Source organism: Entelurus aequoreus, linkage group LG05 (genome assembly GCF_033978785.1).
Source record: "Entelurus aequoreus isolate RoL-2023_Sb linkage group LG05, RoL_Eaeq_v1.1, whole genome shotgun sequence".
Classification (NCBI taxonomy): domain Eukaryota; kingdom Metazoa; phylum Chordata; class Actinopteri; order Syngnathiformes; family Syngnathidae; genus Entelurus; species Entelurus aequoreus.
This window is the reverse complement of record NC_084735.1, coordinates 39,523,196-39,546,529: the sequence shown is the minus strand read 5'-3', so window position 1 is coordinate 39,546,529 and position 23,334 is coordinate 39,523,196. Positions and strand designations below refer to the sequence as shown.

The 23,334-nt window shown below is 42.9% G+C and overlaps 1 long non-coding RNA gene across 2 annotated transcripts; it reads right to left on the bottom strand.

Moving 5' to 3' along the window:
* Positions 1-21,125: 21,125 nt before the first annotated feature.
* LOC133650618 (uncharacterized) lies at positions 21,126-23,261 on the bottom strand. Of its 2 annotated transcripts, XR_009826262.1 has the most exons (4): positions 23,175-23,261; positions 22,958-23,056; positions 21,456-21,591; positions 21,126-21,377 (listed from the first exon to the last, which is right to left on the bottom strand). It is a non-coding gene; the product is annotated as an uncharacterized LOC133650618 (long non-coding RNA). The 2 variants fall into 2 exon arrangements; XR_009826261.1 differs by having other exon boundaries at positions 21,126-21,591.
* Between the last annotated feature and the right edge of the window lie 73 nt (positions 23,262-23,334).

Here is a 23,334-nt window from a genome sequence, read left to right as displayed (position 1 = left end):
GTAGTACACTTCCTGACAGTAGCAATACTTCTGCCCATTTTTGTAACAACTTGATTAATGTGATCAGACCAGGAGAGAGTGTTACCAAGCGTTAAGCCCAAAAGTTTCACCTTGCTAACCTGATTGATTGCTTGCCCAGCAATCTGCAAGTTTAATAAAGGGTTTGTAGCTATACTGTGTTTAGAACCAAAGACTATACTGGTGGTTTTAGTCGTATTTAAAACCAGTCTATTGCTATTCACCCATTCAAACACTGCATTCAAGTCCTTGGAAAGGACAGAGTTAAGTTCACTTATGGCAGAAGCAGAATGATATAATGTAGAATCATCAGCATACAATATCAATTTGGATTTATCAGTCACTAGAGGGAGATCGTTGAGTTCAGTCAGCTAAATAGCTCTTTAGCCAAGAAATAGCCATAAAACTAAACTTGTAACACTTCAATTTGTTGATCAATAACTTATGGTCAATAAGATCAAATGCGGAGCTAAAATCTAATAAAATAGCACCAGAAAGTAACCCAGCCCATTATCAATTCCCCTTAGCCAATCATCAGACATGTTAACCAGCGCTATACCACTGGAATGACCTTCTCTATAACCATGTTGAGCATTATTTATCAAATTGTTTTCTATAAAATAAATTTGAAACTGTTTGAATACAGTTTTTTCAAGTTGTTTACAGAGAAGTGATAAGATTGTGATTGGTCTACTATTCTGACCATTCAGTGTGAGTTTAGGGTTTTTAATTATTGGGATGATTTTTCCTTCTTTCCACAGTTTAAGACAAATACCAAAGGACAAACAAGCATTAAATATATGGCAGATGGGAGTTGATATGGCGGGAGCAGCTAATCTCAACAATTTGAAATCAAGGCAATCAGTATTACCACTATCTGTCGAAATGGAACATAGCAGTTTCTCCACTTCATCGGTGTCTACCAGCTTCAACTCGAACATACAGTTTTTACCTCTCATAATATGATTATCAATGAGTGCACATGAGCTTCCATTGTTTTCCATGTCCATATTACACCGTAATTTGTTAACCTTATCTATAAAGTAGTCATTACAGTAGTTTGCCATGTCCAATGGTTTGGTTATAAACACACCATCAGATTCAATGTAGCATGGATGCATATGAGACTGCCTACCTATTATACTCTTCAACACATTCCACAACTTTTTACCATCATGCTGAACTCCCTTTATCCTTTGTTGATAATACTCTCTCTTTTTCTCTATGTTTAGTTTAGTAACTTGATTTCAAAGTGTTCAATATACTTGTCTATCACCCAGTGAGCCAGAGGTCACATAAACCTTTTTAGCTTGGTCTCTTTTATTCATTAAAGTAATTAAATACTTGTCTATCCAGGGTGCGCCCTTGGACCTTGCAGTAAATGTCCTGATTGGGGCCTGTATATTTGCTACATTATCAAAGTAATCCATAAAAATGTTCAAAGCAGTCTCAGGGTCGGAGCTGTCAGAAACTGTAGACCTTAGAACCGTATTGATATCATCATGGACCCCGACTTAAAGAAGTTGAAAAACTTATTCGAGTGTTACCATTTAGTGGTCAATTGTACGGAACATGTACTTCACTGTGCAACCTACTAATAAAAGTCTCAATCAATCAATCAATCATACAAGAATGCAGTTTCATTAAAATTCTTATAAGACCTAGCACAAATTATCTTCATTCTGGCTTTTGGAAGTTTTGTTCTTCTGGACGTAGCAATAAGGTTATGGTCACTAAATCTAACAGGGAGCGACTCCACTGTGGAACAAATGTCAGGAACATTAGTGTATATATGATCCATGCAAGAAGATGATGTAACCCCAAGCTTATTAACAACCACTCTTGTAGGCTTAGACACTATTTGAGTTAAATGACAAGTACTAGTCAAAGACAACAGTCTGTTCTTCATGACACAGTTGTCAGCAAGCCAATTTACATTGAAACCTCCAAGTAGGTACATTTCTCTATTTTCATTGGTTACTCTGTCAATCATAGTGCAAATGTCATTAAGATGCTCCATGTTCGAATTAGGAGGCCTATAACAGCAACCAACAACTATTGGCTTTGGGTGAGGTAAGTGCACTTGGATCCATAAAGCTTCAATATTTTCCTTCATAAGATCATATCGCTGCCGTACTGGTAGGTGATCTTGCATGTATATTCCTATGCCTCCGCCAAACCAGTTTCTGTCCCTGCGATATAAAGAAAACCCATTAAAAGATATGAGTGAATCATGAAAAGAGTAATCCAGATGAGTTTCAGTTACAGCCATAATGTGTGCAGCATTGCATTTTAAAAGTTTATCATGTTCCTCCAGTTTGTTCCTTAAACTACAGATGTTCAAATGTGCAAGAATTAGCCCTTTGGGTGACTTCATGGTGAGTTGGTACTGGCTACCATGGTAACCCACATCACCATGTATGGGTTTACTTGATGTATTCCAGCCTCTTCCGACAATCCTAAAACATGCAATTTAGGCTAGATCAGGGGTCGGAAATCCACGGCTTTCTGTTGTGGCTCCCTTTTATTAGAGCTGATTCATAATGTCAGACTGTCTGTGAAGTCGTGAATTGGCTAAACATGCGGCTTCTCCATGATAAATGATAAATGATAAATGGGTTATACTTGTATAGCGCTTTTCTACCTTCAGGGTACTCAAAGCGCTTTGACACTATTTCCACATTCACCCATTCACACACACATTCACACACTGATGGCGGGAGCTGCCATGCAAGGCGCTAACCAGCAGCCATCAGGAGCAAGGGTGAAGTGTCTTGCCCAAGGACACAACGGACGTGACTAGGATGGTAGAAGGTGGGGATTGAACCCCAGTAACCAGCAACCCTCCGATTGCTGACACGGCCACTCTACCAACTTCGCCACACCGTCCCCATAATGATGATGACTTCCTTTTAAAGGGGAACTGCACTTTTTGGAATTTTGCCTATCCTTCACAATCTTTATGAGAGAGAAGAAAACATATGTTTTTTTTTTTTGCATTCTAATTTGTTATAATCGGCTCTTTCTAGGTGGCTAGCAATTCAACTATGGTTGGTTATCCATTCCGCCTCTAAATCACTCTAAAATTGCATCCAAAAACCGCCAACAATACTTCATTTACATTCCGTAATCTGTATAATAACCAAGCGACATTGTATTTGTAAGAGCGAACACTGAGGAACTGTTTTTCTAGCGTAGTAACACACCACCTTGCGACGGCATGCTACGGCATTGGCTATAAGCTAGCTTCTACGTCAGCAACTGAATGGCTTTTGACTTTGTAATGCACAACACAATGCAACAAGACACCAATCTGTACTGACCGAAAAACATGTACAATCACATTACAGTATCTGTAAAGTATTAGCCGGCATGTCATGATTTGTTTGTACACAGCTAGCTCAACAGTGTATGTAATTGTAATAACAAGCATGATGTGCTCCATGCATCATGACCAATAATATAGTGACTTACTTTATGGACAGTTGTCCGTTTTGTCAAGCAGTTGATTTTTGGTATATGGAAAACAAGTTTCTACCAATGCAGGGTTTATTAGCACAAAACAGTTTGTCTTTGTTTGTGCTCTCTTCGCCACACGTGCATCCTACGTGTATTGCAGTGACGTGCAGTCAGTGGAGGCAGGTGAGGTGCAAAAAGTCCAAAAACAATAATGTTTGTGTTAGAGGAGTTGTGAATGACTGCAGGGCCACAACATTGGGTACACCTGCAGACTGCAGCACGTATTTCATATTTCATTCATTCACAACTCCTCCAACACGAACATTATTGTTTTTGCACTTTTTGCTTCTAATTAAATAACTTTTTTAAATAGATTCAATCTTGCACGTGGAAAGTTTAAGTGTGGGCTTTAGTTGATATAACACTCGTCAGGGGGTGCATTCTACGGCGGGGGTGAATTAATCCAGCACAACAGCGGCGCATGGACTTCATTTATAAGTAAAGGTAAGACCATGATAACGTTTTTTTTATTAAATGTGCTTTTTTGTGTGCTACAGTTTGTATGTGTAAAGTTAAAGTTAAGTTAAAGTACCAATGATTGTCACACACACACTAGGTGTAATGAAATGTTTCCTCTGCATTTGACCCATCCCCTTGTTCACCCCCTGGGAGATGAGGGGAGCAGTGGGCAGCAGCGGTGCCATGCCCGGGGAACATTTTTGGTGATTTAACCCCCAGATCCAACCCTTGATGCTGAGTGCCAAGCAGGGAAGAATGCTGGTATGAGCTTTTAAACATAACCCGTTAACAGCTGCCAATCAAATGGTGAATAAGATACTCTTTAGGTTTCATATGTTTGTAAATCTGACTGTGATGAAGTCAGTGCCTCACCAGCCATGAACCTCACCGCACGTCACTGGTATATTGAACTTCAAAAAGATAAAGTTGTAAATACTTGAATGTCATGATTTGAAAACACATGCAAATGCGGTCAGAAAATAAGTTTTGGCAATGCTTAAAATGACCAAAATACGGTAAATATTGTACATTTTACATACAGTATTGTTATGAACGTGTCTGTTACTACATACATACATACATGTATATATATATATATATATATATATATATATATATATATATATATATATATATATATATATATATATATATATATATATATGTGTTCCCGATACTTTAGATTTGGTACCGGTACCAAAATGGATATCGATACTTCTCCAAATAAAGGGAACTACGAAAAAGTGTCAATATTGGCTTTATTTTAACAGAAAATCTTAAAATACAATAAACATGTTTCCTATTTCACTTAAATAACAATTTTAGAAGGTTAAAATATAAATTAAAGGGCATTAAACACATCAAAGAACAATTTACAATTTTCCATATTACATATAGTCTGCCATAAACAAGGATTTGATTAGACTATAATACATTTTTAACTCCCTATGAAGATCTGAATGCTTAATTATTTAAATGTTTACCTACGTTTGACGCAACGGTGGTAATACTAATCTCCACGTTTTAGCGAGGCGTGTTGTAAAGCAATACTTGCAGAGCGGCGCCTCCCTGTTTAAAGCGTCACCTTTATCGTTAGTTTTGAAGCCCAAATACCTCCATATTGCCCTTCACGCCCCCCCCCCCCCCCCCCCTTCATGAACCAGTAGAATTGTAGATTTTGGCCATTCTTCCTCTCCAAGATGTTATTGCTTGTATACACTTTGTGTGTGCATTTTGACACACTCAACATCATGCGCCTCAGCTCTGTAGTCACCGCCGCACGGCGGCATTCGGATGAAAGAACGGTACCGGTATTTTTCAAAGGTAGTATAGTACCGATTTCAATTAATTAGTATTGCAGTACTTTATTAGTACCGGTATACTGTACAACCATAATATATATATATATATATATATATATATATATATATATATATATATATATATATATATATATATATATATATATATATATATATATATATATATATATATATATATATATATATATATTAGAGATGCGCAGTTTGCGTACACAACCGCGGAGTCCGCGGATAATCCGCGGGTCGGCGGATGCATGACGAAAAAAATGGATTTTAAATAGATTCGGGCGGGAGGCGGTTGAACCAATTTGGAAATATATATACATAGTTAAATGTATAAAGAGAATCCTATGCGTCCCAGCAACAAGTGCCACAAGTGAGCGCTCTTTCAGCGCAGCAGGGCGCATTTTAGAGGCCATGCGCTCTCGCCTGAATCCTGGCACTGTAGATGCCATTTTATTCCAGTGTTATGAGAGTAGCGTATGTGTGTGTGTTGCCCTTTAACAGGTGACAGCATGTGAGGTGAGTGACGTCAGTGAGTGTGTGGGCGAGGGACTAGTTTGTTTTGTTTTGTGTTTGATTGGCTGTGTGCAAGCAATCAATAAAGCAAGAGTTGCAACTAATCGCCGGACTCATCATTCACCCTAAAGTTGTCCGCTGTGGAGACCCACTGCCGGGTAAAGTGAAGGGTGTTGCCCCGAGCATTCATCGGCCCTGGAGAAGTGTCTCCCCTGCGCTCTTCGACTATGGTCTGGGAGCAGGAAGCAGGAAAGGTGCAACACCTGCATAGTGCTAACAAAAAGAAAAAAAGTAAGTAGACATACGGTTGGATATGTTAAACGAATTAGTCTACGTTACCTAGGCTATACCAAATAAGCCCATGTCTAATCTATATTGAGTTCGGTCAGCTGAATAATTTTGATGGTTACGTTGTTTGGGCGCACTACAATGCAAACGAATTAAGGCAATTGCGTTGTTTATTGTGGTTTTTTTCTATTCCAGATATACTACTGTGTGTTAATTATTTGGCCTCGCTTTCAAGTGAAGCGCATCGCCGATTGGCTACAATGTAAGGCTATTTAGCCTGCTTTGTTTGTCGCGACCGTCTATTTTCATTATAATTCAATTATTATTATTTATTTAATTTATTTTTGTTTAAATAGGGATGACATACATATGTTATTGTATAATTTAAGTTTGTGCGCGTGATTGACAGCCTAAGGCTTATGAGGCACATTTTTAATTTATTTTTTTATTTCAACTTAAAAACGTATGAGCCTATGCCTATGCCTACAACATAGGCTATGTGTTTATCTTTATTTTCCTGCCTGTCGTTGACAATGGAGATTGTCTGATATTTTGTCATGGCTGCAGATCAATCAATAAAGGTTCATCTTTGTTCACTGTTTCACTGTGCACCCCGCCCTCGTCCCTATTTGAACATTATAACGTTAACAAGTTAATATTCATTTAAATAAATTCAGAACATTTTTTTTACCTAACGAAAATATAGGCCTAGTCTTTCTAAAACATTTTTTTAACTTCTTAAAAGCATCGTTCTGCTTGCTGCAACTGCGCACACAAAGTGTGGGGAACGCACTCCTGATCGGAGGGCATTGGCAACAATAGTCAACACTTTCTTAATGGAAATGACAATACCCATAGCAAAAATGTGCTTGCTCATCTGTTGCTTGATCTCGTATCTTGAGAACATTTTGAGCTTCTCATATCTGTCTAATTCTGTGATCAATTGTTTCTCTTTTATTGCTCCTAAGGGACCCTTAGGAGCAATAAATAAGCAAAAAAGAGACAAGACATCACTGAGACAAAGGAGGTTGAGTTGAGACAACCATTTGAGCAATATTTGAGAAGTGGGATACACTGAAGAGAGCTCATATATGTATGACACTGATCTCAATTATGTCTCATTTATTTTGAAGGAGAATTAAAGAGAAATAAATGAGATGTATGAGCAATAAAAGAGATCTTATGTATGTCTCTTCCATGTCTTGATTATTTCTCTTAAATGTCTTAACAAAGCCATCATATCTCAAATTTGAGAATGATGTGAACAAATTGAGAGTTCAATTATCTGACTTAATTAGAAATATCAGTAAAAAAAATACTCAAATATTGAAAGGTGTTGTTGCGTCGACCAGCATTCCTCCAATGGGGAATTCAAATTGCTAGTCTCTCCCAGATTCTTTTTATGATAATACGCTGATGTTTATATTCAATCTCCAGGCAATAGTTGGTATTTTGTAGTTTATTCTCAAAGCTTAGAGGACAAACCTGAGACCAACCCAGCACCCAAGCGTTCCCTAGCCCGGTCCAGATCGGTCTACCAAAACCCCGGAACTCCTGTCTACTTCCTCCTTCTCCTGTCCCCCCCACCTGCTGTTTCCCCAGTCTAGCTGTGCTCCGTATCTTAGGAATGTAATGGCAGTCTCAACAAAGACAGCGCTCTGACTCTAACCAAGGACACTCGAATCCAAGCACTTTGTACCACACGAGACATTAGCTGATGTAAATATGACTATAGGAGTTTTTAGAAAGAAGTAACACTTAAATATGGATATGCTTCCAACAAGTCCCCCTTTAAGATCTTCTAATAAGATCTTTATTACTTGTACAAAACTTATAAAGCACGCCCCACATTAAAGTAGGTGCTGTTTTTTTTCTTTAAGCAAGCTAGCAATAAAACAACAGCTTCTTTACATGGGAGATAAATGGAAGGAGTCCACGTCAATGTCGTCATGGTCAGGGAAGTAAACCAACAATTCTCGAAAGTCTTTAAGTTACCACTTTGCTAGACCCCCTTTAGTGACACTTAGCCCAAGGGGCGATAAAGCAACCGCGTGAGGCTATGATGGCCAAAAAAAACTCCGAATGGAGACCAAGACAGACTTAATTAGGTCAGTCCACCTGCCTAATGTGTCCCTAGACAGGGCCTGGAGGCCCTTTAAGGCCCTCTGAACTGAGCCATCGGGGGTAGTGTTGTTAGGAATGAAGGTACAGCATTGGTCACCAAACATTGCACACACTCCTTCTTCCTTGGCTAAGATGCGGTCAAGGGCTATGCGGATCTGAACGTCCCTGAGGGAGGTCGGGGCAAGTTGTTCAGCAAGTCCCTCAACGGCGTCACGAGTCTGGTTGGTTAGTCTCAACGGCGGCGGGGAGTTAGAGAGGCCGCTGAAACAGGAGTTCTAAGGGGTGTTAATTTGGTGAGTGGGGTCACCAGTCTAACCATAGCAAAAAGCCCAACGGCTGACGTCGGGATTCTAATGTACAATCTGTGCTTCCCACAACACCAGAATAAGTCAGCTCGTGCCTAAGGGCCTATCCTAGAGCCATCTATCAGTGTGGTGCACCAGTAACGGTTGATGTCACCCAATTTGTTGGGGGACGGAGAGGGTCCTGTAATTTGAAAACGTGTGTAATTCAGCTTTTGGGCCACAAAGGGAAGAAGTCGGGTGGCATTGTCAACAGAAGGGTACACATGTCAGTCAACTTAAAAGGGGCGGGGTAAGTGTGGGAAAAGGGACGTCCAGCGGAAGAGGCAACACAGTCACCCAGGTTTTGGCATCCACCTGAGCCACAGGTTGTCTGCACGCGCTCCTAAGGTCAAAGGTCAAAGTTACCAGGCCTTCGGTGGTGATGTCATTAGCACGCACGGATGTGAGCCTTTGAAACACCACCGAGGTGGGGTGGTACTTTAGGTGCTACTGAGGGTGTAGAGGTAGTTAACGCCCTCTCAAGGACATTAATTTTAATAATTCCTTTAGCGTCTGTATCAGTCAGGTCAAGCCCCAAAATAACATAAAAGGGACGATGGGCACAACTTACCAGAGTATGTTGTCTGCATCCGACACCAATGGTTCAGGGTTGGGTCGTAACAAATATAGAGGTTATAACCACGGTAATAGCTATTGTGTCCCCCGTAATTAATCACACTGCACAGGTCAAAAATAAGTCTTGCTATCCCCTTTGACCCAGTCTATTTAAAGTCCGCTGTATGTTCTTAGACACTTGTCAGTCACTGTCGTCAGGAAGGATGAACTGAGACACAAAGACAGTAGAACACGCCCAAACACCAGTCCGTCAGGTAACACTACCAAGTGTAACATCCTGCCTTTCGTCTATCAATATCAGAGTAATTTAGGTTACAAAACGGGGATAAACATCAAACTTTTCACTTAATGTAACGACACAGATAGTTATGCTGCAAACAAGCAAGAAAAACTAAGAAACATTTAGCATACTGGATTGGTCTCACACAAGGATATACAATATAGAAGTTGAAAAGAGTAATGTAGGTAGAAAATCTCTCTCGTCTCCTGGGCTGAGGGGCAGATGTTGTGGCGATGTCAGCAATGACATCCCCTGGTGATCTGTCAGGTTCTTCAGCTGTAGTGCAGAGGGAGAGGTGGTACCAGGTGTCCCCTCCACCAGCCAGTCGAAGGGTGTGGGACGTCCGTTCCATGACCTTGAAGGGACCAGTCCACCTGAGCTCCGTCCACTTGCGTTTGATTACCTTGATCTTGACCCTCTCAGCGGGCGGAAGGGAATCTGTACAGAAGAACTGGCACACAAATTCTGCAATTTTTTTGTGTAAAATACCATTTTGGTTTTACGCTGAGTCCTCCTTCCATGGGGGCTGCTGGTCCTGTGAATGGCTGACCTGTATGCAGCTCATAGGGTGAAAAACTCTAAGGGCGGTAAAACAGTTTTATTCACGGACCTTCGAATGATCATTAACACTAATTGCAACATGTCAATTCAATTAAATTTGGTCTGTGCACAGATTTTAGCCAATTAGTTTTTGATGTTCTGGTCCATCCTTTCAACCTTACCTTGGGACTCAGGATGGTACCCCAAACCTGTGTTCTAGTCCGAAAGCCTTTTCGACCAAGGCTAAGTGAGTTTTTTTTTTTTTAATGGTTGCCGTTGTCTGACCTAATCTTTTTGGGGAAACCATGTCGGGGTACTAGGTCATTCACAAGTCATTTAATTACTGATATTGCATCCTCTTTTGAGGTTGTTGTTGCTTCCGGCCAACCACTGTGATTGTCAACACAAGTCAGTACGTACCTTTTCCCTTGTACCGTATTGATCATATCAGTGAAATCAAAGACTATACATGGTTCACCCTCACCTCCTCCATATTCTAAATTTGATCTATTAAACTACTATCGATGTGTAAAATCGTTATTTTCAAATTAAAATTAGTTCTAACTTCTTACCCACGGTAAAAACGTTAAAACTATGGAATGTGTCAGAGTCGGATGATTGTCGATTTTGTTCCAAGAAGTCTGTATCCACCCTCACTCACCCCCTTCTGTTTCTGAAAAAAGGACTGTGTTAGTCATACTATCACTTTCAGAAACATCTAAGAAAAAGGTCAGCTAATAGTCAAGTAGCGGAGGACAGGTCATGTTTGAGGTCAATGATTGTCTCTTTAGCCTCTATGGTCCACTGGGGGGTGTTGTTAGGGTAGGGGACCCCTTAGCAATATCACAATTAACTCAAACTCAACTAAACCCTAGCTTTTATGTAACTTATTCAATATGGTGAAAGTAACAAATATGCTTATATTTATATTGTCACCAATACTAGAAAAATACTACCCTTGTGGTGAATGCTTTAGCAATAGTATTTTGAAATTATACCACACCTGGTGGCCCCAATAATTCATTAAGTCAAGCTCATGTTGTAGAAAGTTGAATGATGCAGACACGTTTGTTACTGAATACTTTCTATCAGACTTCTGTCTTGACGACTATGTGTATGTAATGAGCAACTATAATTATTTGATATGCTTAAATGTGTAATGTGTCGTTTTAGCTCAGCTGTTGTGTAGCTGCTAGCTCCTCGTAGCCTACAGGTGTCTAAAGTGCAGCCCATAGTTATGTGTTTAACATAACCAAGGGCTAAACCTAAACAATTGAAAATGTGGTATTTGGGTGTCGGTGTAATGTTTGGCAGCTACGCCGTGTCTTATCATTGTACCAAAGTTCTTTGGTTTTGTAGGCGAGACAGAGAGCAAGGGAACAATGTGGGACACTATTGTGTCCATTTTATACCATGCTAGCTGTTGCAAAGATAGGTCAACATGAGCAGCCACACCTTGAGTTCCAACATATATAGATAATCATAACATATGGCGAGTCGGGTGGCAGAACACACGGAAGCATCTCAGCCAGTCAGGGTTTTCACTGTTAGAGCAGTTGGATGTCAGCCATTCCTGTTGTTTCAGGCTGTGGTATGAGCTCATGGAGTAGTCTTGGCAGTGGTGTCGCAGCTGGGTGGTTCAGCCGTCAGGTAACACCAGGAATGTTCCTTCTTTGCGATTTGAATGTCAGGGTACAGTCTGTAAAGGAGGTCTAGCAATCTGAACCGGAAGTGGTTTGGTGACAGGTAACCTTCTTGTGACCCCAGCGAAGCCTTCGACCTTTAAAGAGGAAGCACACAGTTTTTTTGGTACCTCTGCATTCAGAATCGAATGGGTGGCTGATAAAATTGTCCGTTGACACTCATGTCCAGCAGGGGTCCTGTCGGTACTTCCTGCTGCGGCTCCTGATGTGGGCGTCCTCTTACACGCCTTCGTGTTCGTTTGTTGGCACGACGGAACCTTTCCTGTTCGGAAATGTTCGGACAGTCACGACTCCAGTGACCAGGCTGGTCACAGCCGAAACAGTGTCTACCCCAGACCGGCTTTGAAGCATCGTGTTGTCCACCACCCGAGTCCAACCGCACGTCTGTTGAGGATTCTTTCCTCCACCTGTTGGAACTCAAAAGCAAGGTCACCCACTGCTGAATATACCCTAGCTGATCTTTGACCTTTTGGTTCTTTTAACCTTTTATCTTCAGCGATCTGTAATTTAAGTAGTCGTTTCCTTGTTGCTCTGTCATTAGCCCTATTTTGCATGGGATAAATAAAATGTCCTGCCATATATTGTTTTTGGCACCTTGTATATCAGGGTTAACTTTGTCCAAAGTGTTTGGCCAAAGGTTCCCTCCCGGAGGTACAGGTGGGAAAGCAAGGTCAACAATGGCTTGCATGTATGCATCGGCAAGAAACTTATATTGTAGTATGTCCAAAGTGTTAATGTCATGTGTCAAAAATGTCTGCCGGAGAAAATGGTCAGACGTGTACAAGGGGTTAATTTTCTGAGGCAGGATTAATCTTAGAGGGGGCGTGTTAATACCTCCTTCTCTTGTCACTGGAGTAGGGGGCGGTGACTTAGTCAAAGTCTGGGCGGGTCGTTTGAATTGTCTTGCGCATGCGCGGCAGACAAAAAACCAATCAGTTCATTCTGTCATTAATCATCGTTTCTTTTGCTGCAGTTCGTTTTTCCACGTAATCCCCGTTTACTTTTATCATACGCCAAACTCTTAAATTCTCTCCCTGAGTGTTCCATTTTCACCAGCGCGCACACACATACACACACACACACACACACACACACACACACACACACCCAGCAGCACACACACACACGAGCACGCGTAAGCAATCCCGCACACACACACCAACACACTCAGCAGCACACTCTCTGCGTTTCACTTTACCATAAAACTTCCAGTTACTTTTTTATTTATTTTTTATTTTATTTTACCAGACGTTTGAGTTCACGACTTTTCGAGTATTGTAAACTCCCTCTTAACCCTTTCAAGGAACGTTCTCCTTTTTTTTTTTTTTTTTTCTCTACCTGCTGGTTCCATTGTCGACAACCGTCCATTCAATTGATCATTACACAGTAATGATTAATCACATTCCTCCCCCGCTGCCATCACATTTCTGTTTTTCACACTCTAAGGCCATGTGTCTATATTTTCTTAATTCTAGTGCCCTTATCGCACTGGGATCGTCCAACCCGGGAGTCTTTATTGTACCTTTTACAAATGGCCTCCAGCCTTTTCCGTACGATTCAGTGCCCTATTATCGTCACTGGGATCTTGCAACCCGTACTCATTAAGGGACGACCAAATTCCCAGGGTAAGCTACACCCAACTATTAGTTCACTCGTCAATGAAACTGCCCGTCACGGTAATCGAGACACAATGGCCTGAGTTGACCACTTATTTACAATTTTAATGCAATGGCAGGCTCGGCAAAAATGCAATCAATCTATCAAAATCACCAATCTGTGCCTGGGATTAAAAAACAGTGTTTGACTTACAGACTTTAGGACAGACTCCTAACGCATATTTTATCTAAAAAGAAAGGTTCTGCTTACCTTGAATTGGCCAATTGAGTCTGTCCAGAAGATTGCAAGAAGTCATCAATCAACAGCGTGCCATCTCGGACGAAGCCCCCAAATTGTTGCGTCGACCAGCATTCCTCCAATGGGGAATTCAAATTGCTAGTCTCTCCCAGATTCTTTTTATGGCAATACGCTGATGTTTATATTCAATCTCCAGGCAATAGTTGGTATTTTGTAGTTTATTCTCAAAGCTTAGAGGACAAACCTGAGACCAACCCAGCACCCAAGCGTTCCCTAGCCCGGTCCAGATCGGTCTACCAAAACCCCGGAACTCCTGTCTACTTCCTCCTTCTCCTGTCCCCCCCCCCACCTGCTGTTTCCCCAGTCTAGCTGTGCTCCGTATCTTAGGAATGCAATGGCAGTCTCAACAAAGACAGCGCTCTGACTCTAACCAAGGACACTCGAATCCAAGCACTTTGTACCACACGAGACATTAGCTGATGTAAATATGACTATAGGAGTTTTTAGAAAGAAGTAATACTTAAATATGGATATGCTTCCAACAGTGTATAACTTTATTTGGCTATACAAAAATACAAAACATAAGATATAAAAATAAATTAAATACAACAATTTAAATGTAGTTAATTATTACAAACATAATGTACATATTGACATTCACAATAATTAAAACAACATAGAAAAAAATATACAAAAAATACAAATATAAATTAATTTAACCCCAAGTACTCACTTTGTTGTTGTGAAATGAATTATATTTATATAGCGCTTTTCTCTAGTGACTCAAATCACTTTACAGAGTGAAACCCAATATCTAAGTTACATTTAAACCAGTGTGGGTGGCACTGGGAGCTGGTGGGTAAAGTTTCTTGCCCAAGGACACAACGGCAGTGACTAGAATGGTGGAAGTGGGAATCGAACCTGAAACCCTCAAGTTGCTGGCACGGCAGCTCTACCAACCGAGCTATACCGCCCCACACGTGAAAAAGTCAGGTGTAGTTTTTTTAACTCCTTGTTGAGCAAACCATGTACCGTAGTTAAAAAACCCCACCTGACTTCATCTCAGTAAGAGGGTGAGTAAATGACAACATTTTCCATTGTTTTAAATATTCCAAGCAAAAACGGAAATACATTTATAAAATTGTAACCGGGCTGTTTGGAACTGGTCTACATACAAAAAATAATCACACATTGAAAACCAGGGATACTTAACATTTTTTACCTTGGGGCCCAACCAACTTTTCCACTACAAAGGGGTCTGGGGTCCACTCAAATACAAACACTGAATTAGTCATCTTACACTAAAGTGTGTTAAAACTGAGTACCATTGCATCCCATATGGACGGACCACAGCTAAGAAACAGATATTTGTTGGCGGCCCCCAAGGGGTACTCACAGCCAAACAGTGGGACCCAGCCCTGTGATTAAGAAACACTGTTGTAAACAATAGAACAGCCTCCTGTGATAACAATATAACATTTGGTACATAAATGATCATTGAAACATTTTGAAATTGGTTACAAAAGCTACTAATATACCTGATTATGTAAGCAGTAACATACTGCATCATTTCCAGTTGTATTATTTTTTTATTTGGAAACAGCTTTGCACTGTGAAGGGATATTAGCCGCTAGCTTGTTAGTGAGGTTGCATCGGTGCCAAATTTGCGAGACACAGCACAGCTCAATATGCATTGTCACAGTATAACGTGGTACTAAAAGCTACATCATATGGCAATTTTATACAATATATACTGTGCAACCCCAGACCAAAATATTAACATGTGTAACCGAGGGTTTATAAATATCGCCTAGACTGTATCAAACTACAAAATAACAAACACGGAGGCTCCAGTTCACACAAGGACCACTTTATTTTTCTTCTTCTCAAAAACCTCCCCTTCACAACACATGACATCACTTCCGCTCTAGGCGCCTTCAAAACAAGAGCTCCAAGCATACACTGCAAAACAGCCTATAACAGGAACTTAACATCATTAAGAGGCATGCCCATAAAAATAGGTTACATACCTCCCCTCCTACAAAAAGAAACGTCCTCGTTTCAACATCATAACAGAATAACTGCAAAAACAACACAGGCAGTCAAAACACAGGAGTTAACCCACACACAAAATAAATATATATATGCATGTTCCCCTCACACCACTGCACAGTCACGCATGCCACACTACTCCCACGTACACCAGAAAATTCTGATACACCATAGCATCCCGACATACTATACACATATGAAACATTTGCCATCACAGTAAGAACATATTAAGTTACCTTGACAACCTCCAACCGAAAGCCCAACTTTTGTTTAATTTTCTTTCTATTTCTAAACAGCTAGCCAAAAGTGACAAAGTCCTTTAAATGAACTGGTTGTCTCACATTCCTCCCAGAACGAGAAACAGTCTGTAGTGGCTCTCTGATGCCTGTAATCTGAACAGTCCCTGTGTCACCAGAGGTCAGCGGCTCGTCAGCCCCAGCACCCCCCTCTGGCGACCCCTCGTCCAGCAATGAGGGAGCCTGACTAGGAGAAGTAGGCATGCCATTTGAAAAACCAGCAGCCATCGGCAGTGTGTATGGTTTCAGTCTATCATAATGGACGACCTGCCCCCGTCCATCAAATTCCAAAGGGTTGCCAATATGATAGGTGAGTCCAGGTTCCCCTTGAGAGTCCAACACAGACAGGACCCTGTAGGGTCCCCTCCAGTGGGGAGCAAGTTTCATCCTGTCCTCTGTCGGATTACGTAGCCATACCAGATCCCCTACTGCATACGGCCGGTGACGCACAGCTCCATCATAGTACAGCTTTTGCTTCTCGTGAGCGTTGGCGCCACCTTGCCTGGCACCAGCGAAAGCAGTCTCCAGCCTCTCTGCTAAAGAGGCCACGAAATCAGCATGAGAAAAAGGCAAGTCAGAGTGCACCAAATGAGACGGCACCAACACATCCACTGGAACACGAGCCTCCCGTCCGTGAAGTAGATAGTACGGACTGTAGTTGGTGCAGGCATGCACAGATGTGTTATAGGCGAAAGCCACCTGTTTCAGATAATCATCCCACTCACCACCGCAGGCGAGCAGCGATTTGGCAAGCTGGTCGATCAGCGTGCGGTTAAAGCGTTCAACCATTCCGTCCGATTTGGGATTATAAGGTGTAGTGCGTGTCTTTTTAATTCCCAGGAGCTGACACATTCTTTGAACAATCTCAGCTTCAAACTGCCGCCCCTGATCACTATGAATCACTTCAGGAACACCATGCACCATCACATAGTCATCGAACAAACACTGTGCTACTGACTGTGCTGTTTGGTTAGAGAGAGCATACAAATTCACAAATTTGGTAAAGTAGTCTTCCACTACTAACACATATCTATTTCCTTTAGAAGTCACTGGCAGTTCCAGAATGTCCGTTGCCACTCTCTGGAGTGGCCGAGTTACATGGACGCCCCCCATCGGTGCCCGATGCTTAGGCACCGGGGCCTTGCGGGTTTGACGGGTTCACACCACCGCTGAATATCTTTGAACATGAACGGCCAGTAGCAAGTTTCCCTTGCACGTTCCCACACTCGTTCCACGGAAAAATGTGCCGATGTAGAGCCCCCATGTAGATGCTGCAACACATCAGCGATAAGTGAGGAGGGCATAACAACCTGACACAGAGCATCTCCGGTGAAGGGAGAGTTCACCGTCCTGCAAAGTAGTCCATTAACAACAGCGAGGCGGGGATATTCAGTCCATAATTTTCGAAGCCACCTAGAGCTACCTCTCATCTGCCCCTTAGATGGCCGAGAGCCACTTCTCTCCATCCAGTCCAACACCCGATTAATATCTGGGTCGGCCCGTTGTAGCCCCCTCATTTCCGTTCCGTCATGTGACAGTACATATTTGAATGACAAGTCCTGCGCCCCACTGTTCTTTTCCACACGCCGCTCTCCTGTATGGAGGTCAGAGGTCGGTGGGTTTCCCGTGGGTGTTTGTAGCAGTTGAGTGACTGGTTGGGGAACGCCGGACTCTATATCTGAGCCTATAACATTCACTTGTGTGGTTGTCTCACCTGTGTTTACCACACTAGGCTCAGGGTCTTGAGGACGCCGTGAAAGTGCATCAGCGTTAGTATGCCGTTTGGCGTCCTTGTGCTGCATACTCCAGTTATAAGGGTCCAGTTCCAGTATCCATCTTGCTCGGCGTCCCGTGGGATCCTTGTCAATGGACATGCCACGCAGGCCCAGCAGAGGCTTGTGATCAGTTATGATGGTAAAGGCAGCTGACCCTATGTAATTTCTGAATTGCCGTGTAGCCCACACTACGGCCCACAGCTCTCTGTCAAATGTAGACCAGCGTTTTTCTGGGGAACTGAGTGCTTGGCTAGCGTATGACACCACACGCTCCAGTCCGTCCTGGTCCTGAGCAACACCGCCCCCACTGCTTCCAAAGAGGCATCTGTGTACACTTTAAAAGGGATGTTAAAATCAGGCATGGTGACAACTGGAGCAGATGAAAGCACCCCCTTCAGGTACTCAAAGGCTGTGTCACACTCACTTGTCCATTTAAAATGTGTCTTTGCAGGTGAGGCGGTGCAGAGGGGCTGCACATTGGGCAAAGTTTTTAACAAAGCGTCTGTAGTAAGAGCAAAGGCCCACAAAGGCTCTCACTTCGGTTGGGTTCTGTGGTGTGGGCCAGGTTCTGACTTTGTCTGTGTTTCGAGAGTCTGGCTGTAAGCCGTGGCGAGAAACAACATGTCCCAGGAACACTACATGATCTCGAGCCAGATGACATTTCTTATGATTCAGCCTGAGGCCAGCTGCATGGATCCTGGAGAAAACTTCACGCAAACTGGTGAGATGGGCCTCAAAGGTGGGGCTATATATTAACACGTCGTCAACGTACACCATACACACTTGCCATGGGAGCCCTCTGAGCACCAGCTCCATCATGCGCTGAAATGTTGCAGGTGAGTTAGTAAGGCCCATCGGCATAGACCGCCACTGGTAGAGGCCCCGGCCCGTGGTGAAGGCAGTTTTCTCCCTGTCTCCCTCAGCGACCTCGACCTGCCAATATCCGTTAGTGAAATCCAATGTGCTGAACCAAAGGGAGCCCGCCAGTGCATCCAGGGTCTCATCCACCCTGGGGAGCGGATGAGAATCTTTCACGGTTACACTGTTCAGACGACGATAGTCAATGCAGAATCTCCACTCACCATTCTTCTTCTTGACAAGGACCACAGGCGAGGCCCATGGGCTGCAGCTTTCCTCAATCACCCCGTCCGCCAGCAGGGCAGTCACCTGCCTGTCTATTTCCTCTCTCTTTTCTGGTGAAGTCCGGTAGGCGCGCTGCCGCAAAGGAGGATGATCACCGGTCTTGATGTGATGTTGGATAAGGGTGCATCTGCCAGTCCCCCCTTTTGACGGGTTGAAAATCCCCTGATGCTCGGCCAGCAGTGCAGCCAGTTGTGCTTTCTGTTGCTGACTAGCAGAAGACTCCTCCAGTGACACAACAGGCACCTCACTGGATGAAATGGTAGAGACAGTCTCGGTTGGACCCTGAGGAAGTGTCACGATCTCCGCCTCATCCACGGAGAAAAACTCCCCCAGGTGCACGCCTTCTCTCAGTATAATGTCCTGATCTGTAGGGTTCAACACACGGGCTGTGGTAACCCCGTCCTTTACAGATGTCACTGTGTGAGCTATGACACACTCACTTTTGCCTTTAAGGTTGGGTGATAAGTAACCCACAAAGTCAGGAAGTTGATCAACGGGCCCAGGTGGGGACACACTCACAGGCACCAGCATCTCACTGAGGGGGGGCAGTGTCACAACAGTGGCGATGGAAACATTACAACACTCCGGAATCAGGTCTTTGCCACTCAGGAGTGGAAGTGCAGTGTCCCATAGGTGTAGTTTGCCACGGGCATAATCCAGAAGGGCGTGATTTGCGACAAGAAAGTCCAAGCCCAGTAGCGCTGTTTGTGTGGACCCCCTAATAACATGGAAAACCTGCTGTCGGGAGGTCTTCTCCAGACGCATAGTCACTGTTATAGTGCCCAGTGTGTCGAGCAACTGTCCATTCACTGCCCGTGCAGCAATAAAATCCGCCGTTAAGGGTCGCTTGTGCAGGGCTGGAACAGACCTGCGGAAGTTGTCACTGATGAACGACTCGGTTGCTCCTGAATCGATCAATATGTTAATTTCAGTCCCTTCAATGCTTCCCCTCACATATGAGGTTCGCTGTTCTGTCTTGTCCGGTGTCATTGCATTGCTCATGGAGGGGATAAACATCCCTCCCTCCATAGGGCCCATAGGTTCTGTAGCTGATGTTTGGGCTGCAACATCAGCTACATCTCTTTTCCCGACTGGTTTGTTGCGTCTTCCCTCCTGGGGGAGAGAAAATGCACACCTCGCCGTCTCTGTGTTTCCTCATTAGAGGGGCTTCTAGCAGGTCTTGGACCCCGCCAACTTGGTGAGTTGGCTCGGTTGTTGTAGGGACCCCAATAGTCCTGTTTCTCCCTCGGCCCTCCTTCTGTGCGCCGCTCGCACCAGCCACGGTCAGGTGAACGCCCTCTCTGTTCATAGCCACGTTCAGGTGAACGCCCTCTCTGTTGACCCCATGGGCGAGACGGACAGCCTTGCTCCCCACAAGTACATTGACACTGACTTCCACGTACTGGATGAGGTGCTCGCCGTTCATCTTTCCAGTGGCTGGATCGCAGTCAGGTGTTTTCCTCTGCCATTCGTTTCATTTCCATCCTCATTTCCCTCATATCTGCCGTAAGTCTGTCCATAGTCCTATACAACCCACCGCCATCACCAGATATGGAGTGCACCATGGCCGCTGTACCGCTTTCAGTGGGAGGTGGGCGTACCTGTGTGCTGACATAGTCCATCTTTAGGGCCTCTCTGGCCATCTCACACCGGCCAGCGATGATCAGGGCCTCCTCCAAATCAGTCGCTCCCTGCTCATGACATTTAGCTCTCAGAGCTGGGTCGAGTCCAGCCAAAAATCTGCGAAATTTCTCCTCTTTCTGGGCTATATCACCGTAGCCTGGGAATGCTTCCTGAACTAGCTTGCTTATGTCTGCTGCGTATACTTCCAGACTCTCTCCGGGAGCACGTAGGCGGGCAGAGATGTTTGCTCTGAAACAGTCTAGGAAACGTTTTTGTCCGAAAGCCTCCTGCAATTTCTCTTTCACCTGATCGTAGTCCACCTGAACAGCAGCTGGCAAGCTATCCCATAGAAGAAAAGCAGCCTTTGTCAGCCGCGTGGGTAAAATCCTCACCAGTTCATAATCAAAGCTACTGCCCCTGCCTCCAACCAGCGCCTTCACTGCTACTTCATATTGCCTGGCCCAGCAGGGGAAACTTTGTTTTTACTCACCGGAAAATGGCTGCGGGAGCTCAATTTTTACATTGCTGGCGAACGATCTGTCTCCACGTTGCTCTCTGTAGCTATAGTCCAGCGGGTCCTCGCTTTTATTCCACATTGCAGCAGCAAGATGAAATAAGTCTTCTTGCTTCCTGCCAAGACGACGCTCCGCCGTTGCTAACTGCGGCTAACTATGAAGCTAACTGACTCTCAGAACTTTGCATTAATAAACGTCTTTCTTTAGCGGGACCGAAAATCCCACCGCTGCCACCAATGTAACCGAGGGTTTATAAATATCGCCTAGACTGTATCAAACTACAAAATAACAAACACGGAGGCTCCAGTTCACACGAGGACCACTTTATTTTTCTTCTTCTCAAAAACCTCCCCTTCACAACACATGACATCACTTCCGCTCTAGGCGCCTTCAAAACAAGAGCTCCAAGCATACACTGCAAAACAGCCTATAACAGGAACTTAACATCATTAAGAGGCATGCCCATAAAAATAGGTTACACATGTTTACAAAGGAAACATCCTACCCCAGAATGAACTTGGCAGTTACAAGGGCCTACTTAAAACCTGCTCTGGCCCGACATTTGTTTACCAAAGCTTTCTTGAGCTTGGCCTCCTCAATATTGTCCCAATCAGGAAGGGTACCGCATCTCAGGACATACGCTGTAAGACAAGAACATAATAATCAGGCATTCGTAATTTTGCCACATCCGAGTTTCTACAGGTATCAAATCTATGCAATGCAATGCAATAATAATAATAATAATAATAATGCAAATCTAATTTAATGCTTTTTAATCCCATTTTTTGGTACTTAAAAAAATTTAATGCCCATGTGCAACTGCATATAGTTATTATATATATAGTCAAAAGCTTACAATTATCTGTATACACACAGTTGTAAGCATTAGACAAGTTAATTAGTTGAAAAGTTTACATTAACTGTTACTATCTAGTGTATTAGAATTGGCTTACAAAGCTGTTTAATTGGAGAATGTATTTGTATTTATTTATTTTTCTGGAGTAGCATCTGGTGTTTTGACTGTGCATGGCCGTAGACATTTTAGAAAAATACAGAACGATATTTGGAAAAATGCCAATAAGATGCAAAAAAAAGGTATGTCAATTAAACATATTAAATATATTGTAGTTTACACCCTCTCTGTTTAAAATGTTTACAGTAAATAGCAAGTTATGTATCGAGTGTCATGTCTCGTATTGTATTCATTTATTGTGGGAACATCAGAGAATAAAAGAATTGTGGTCTGCTGTGAAAATTGCCTTGTTTGTCCATCCTAAGCCAGCGTAGATCACTTGAGGCGTCTGCGTCACGACAGTTGCTAATAGTTAGCTCATATGTGTTGAAGTGGAGGTGATTGAAATAAACGAGTTGTGTATGAAAAAAGCTCAGCTTCCCCATTATTCTGACATGGTGTCACAGTAAAGGACTACACGCCTACAGTGACCAAAGAATGGAAAAGTTTAAGCCCCCAGTGCAGTTTCATTTTGCCGTATCGAGGCAGTGCTTTTGTCGCATTCCCACCTTACAATACCTCTTGTATGCAGTTTAACAGCTACAGCTAAAAAAAAGAAACACACAGACAGACGTAGCAATTTCGATGACCGTAACGTTCTTAAGTTAATTTTCATTTACCGTTTAACATATTGACTATCGGTCATGTGCTACAATTGTATTACATTTTTTAAATGCCTCTGGACAACGCATTTAATGCTTTTTAGTGTCGTTTAAGGCCTTAATTTACGCAATATCCATTTAATGCCTTGCGGAAACCCTGGACATACAGTACATTAATACACACAACCACACTTCAAGTTGATGGACATAACACAATATTGCTTATCACAAAGCTAGTTTTTTGGCCAATCACAAACTGTAATTATGTAACATTCAGTTATGCTTCTAGTGTGCTGTAATCAATATGGGATCAAACTTTTTTGTATTGAACTTCTATTTAATTATTGTTACACAATTTTTGCCTGAAAACACCCTCAGTTCGGGAAAACTTACTTAGGATTCCTTCAACTTTTTTCCGGTCAAGGATGCGCTTTCCTGTTCCAGCAGGTTTGTTTCCAGGGCGACCAAAAGGGACAGCATTTTGACACTCAACTGTAAAAGAGTGGTCAAAAAGTGCGTGGAATAGACGCATACAATTGGGCTTTGAAGCATGACTCATGGCAGCAAGGTGGAACGATGATATGAATACGCCGCTCTCAGGAAAGAGTACCTGCTGGCCCGATTGTTGAGGAGGGCCATCGCTGTAATTGTCTCCAGGTCGCAGACAGTTTGGAGTACTCTGACTTGGCCCGGATCTGAAGGGGAAAAAAATAGCACAAACAATACCAGAATGAGAAAATAATGTGTTAAGTCCCAATCACAAATTTAAG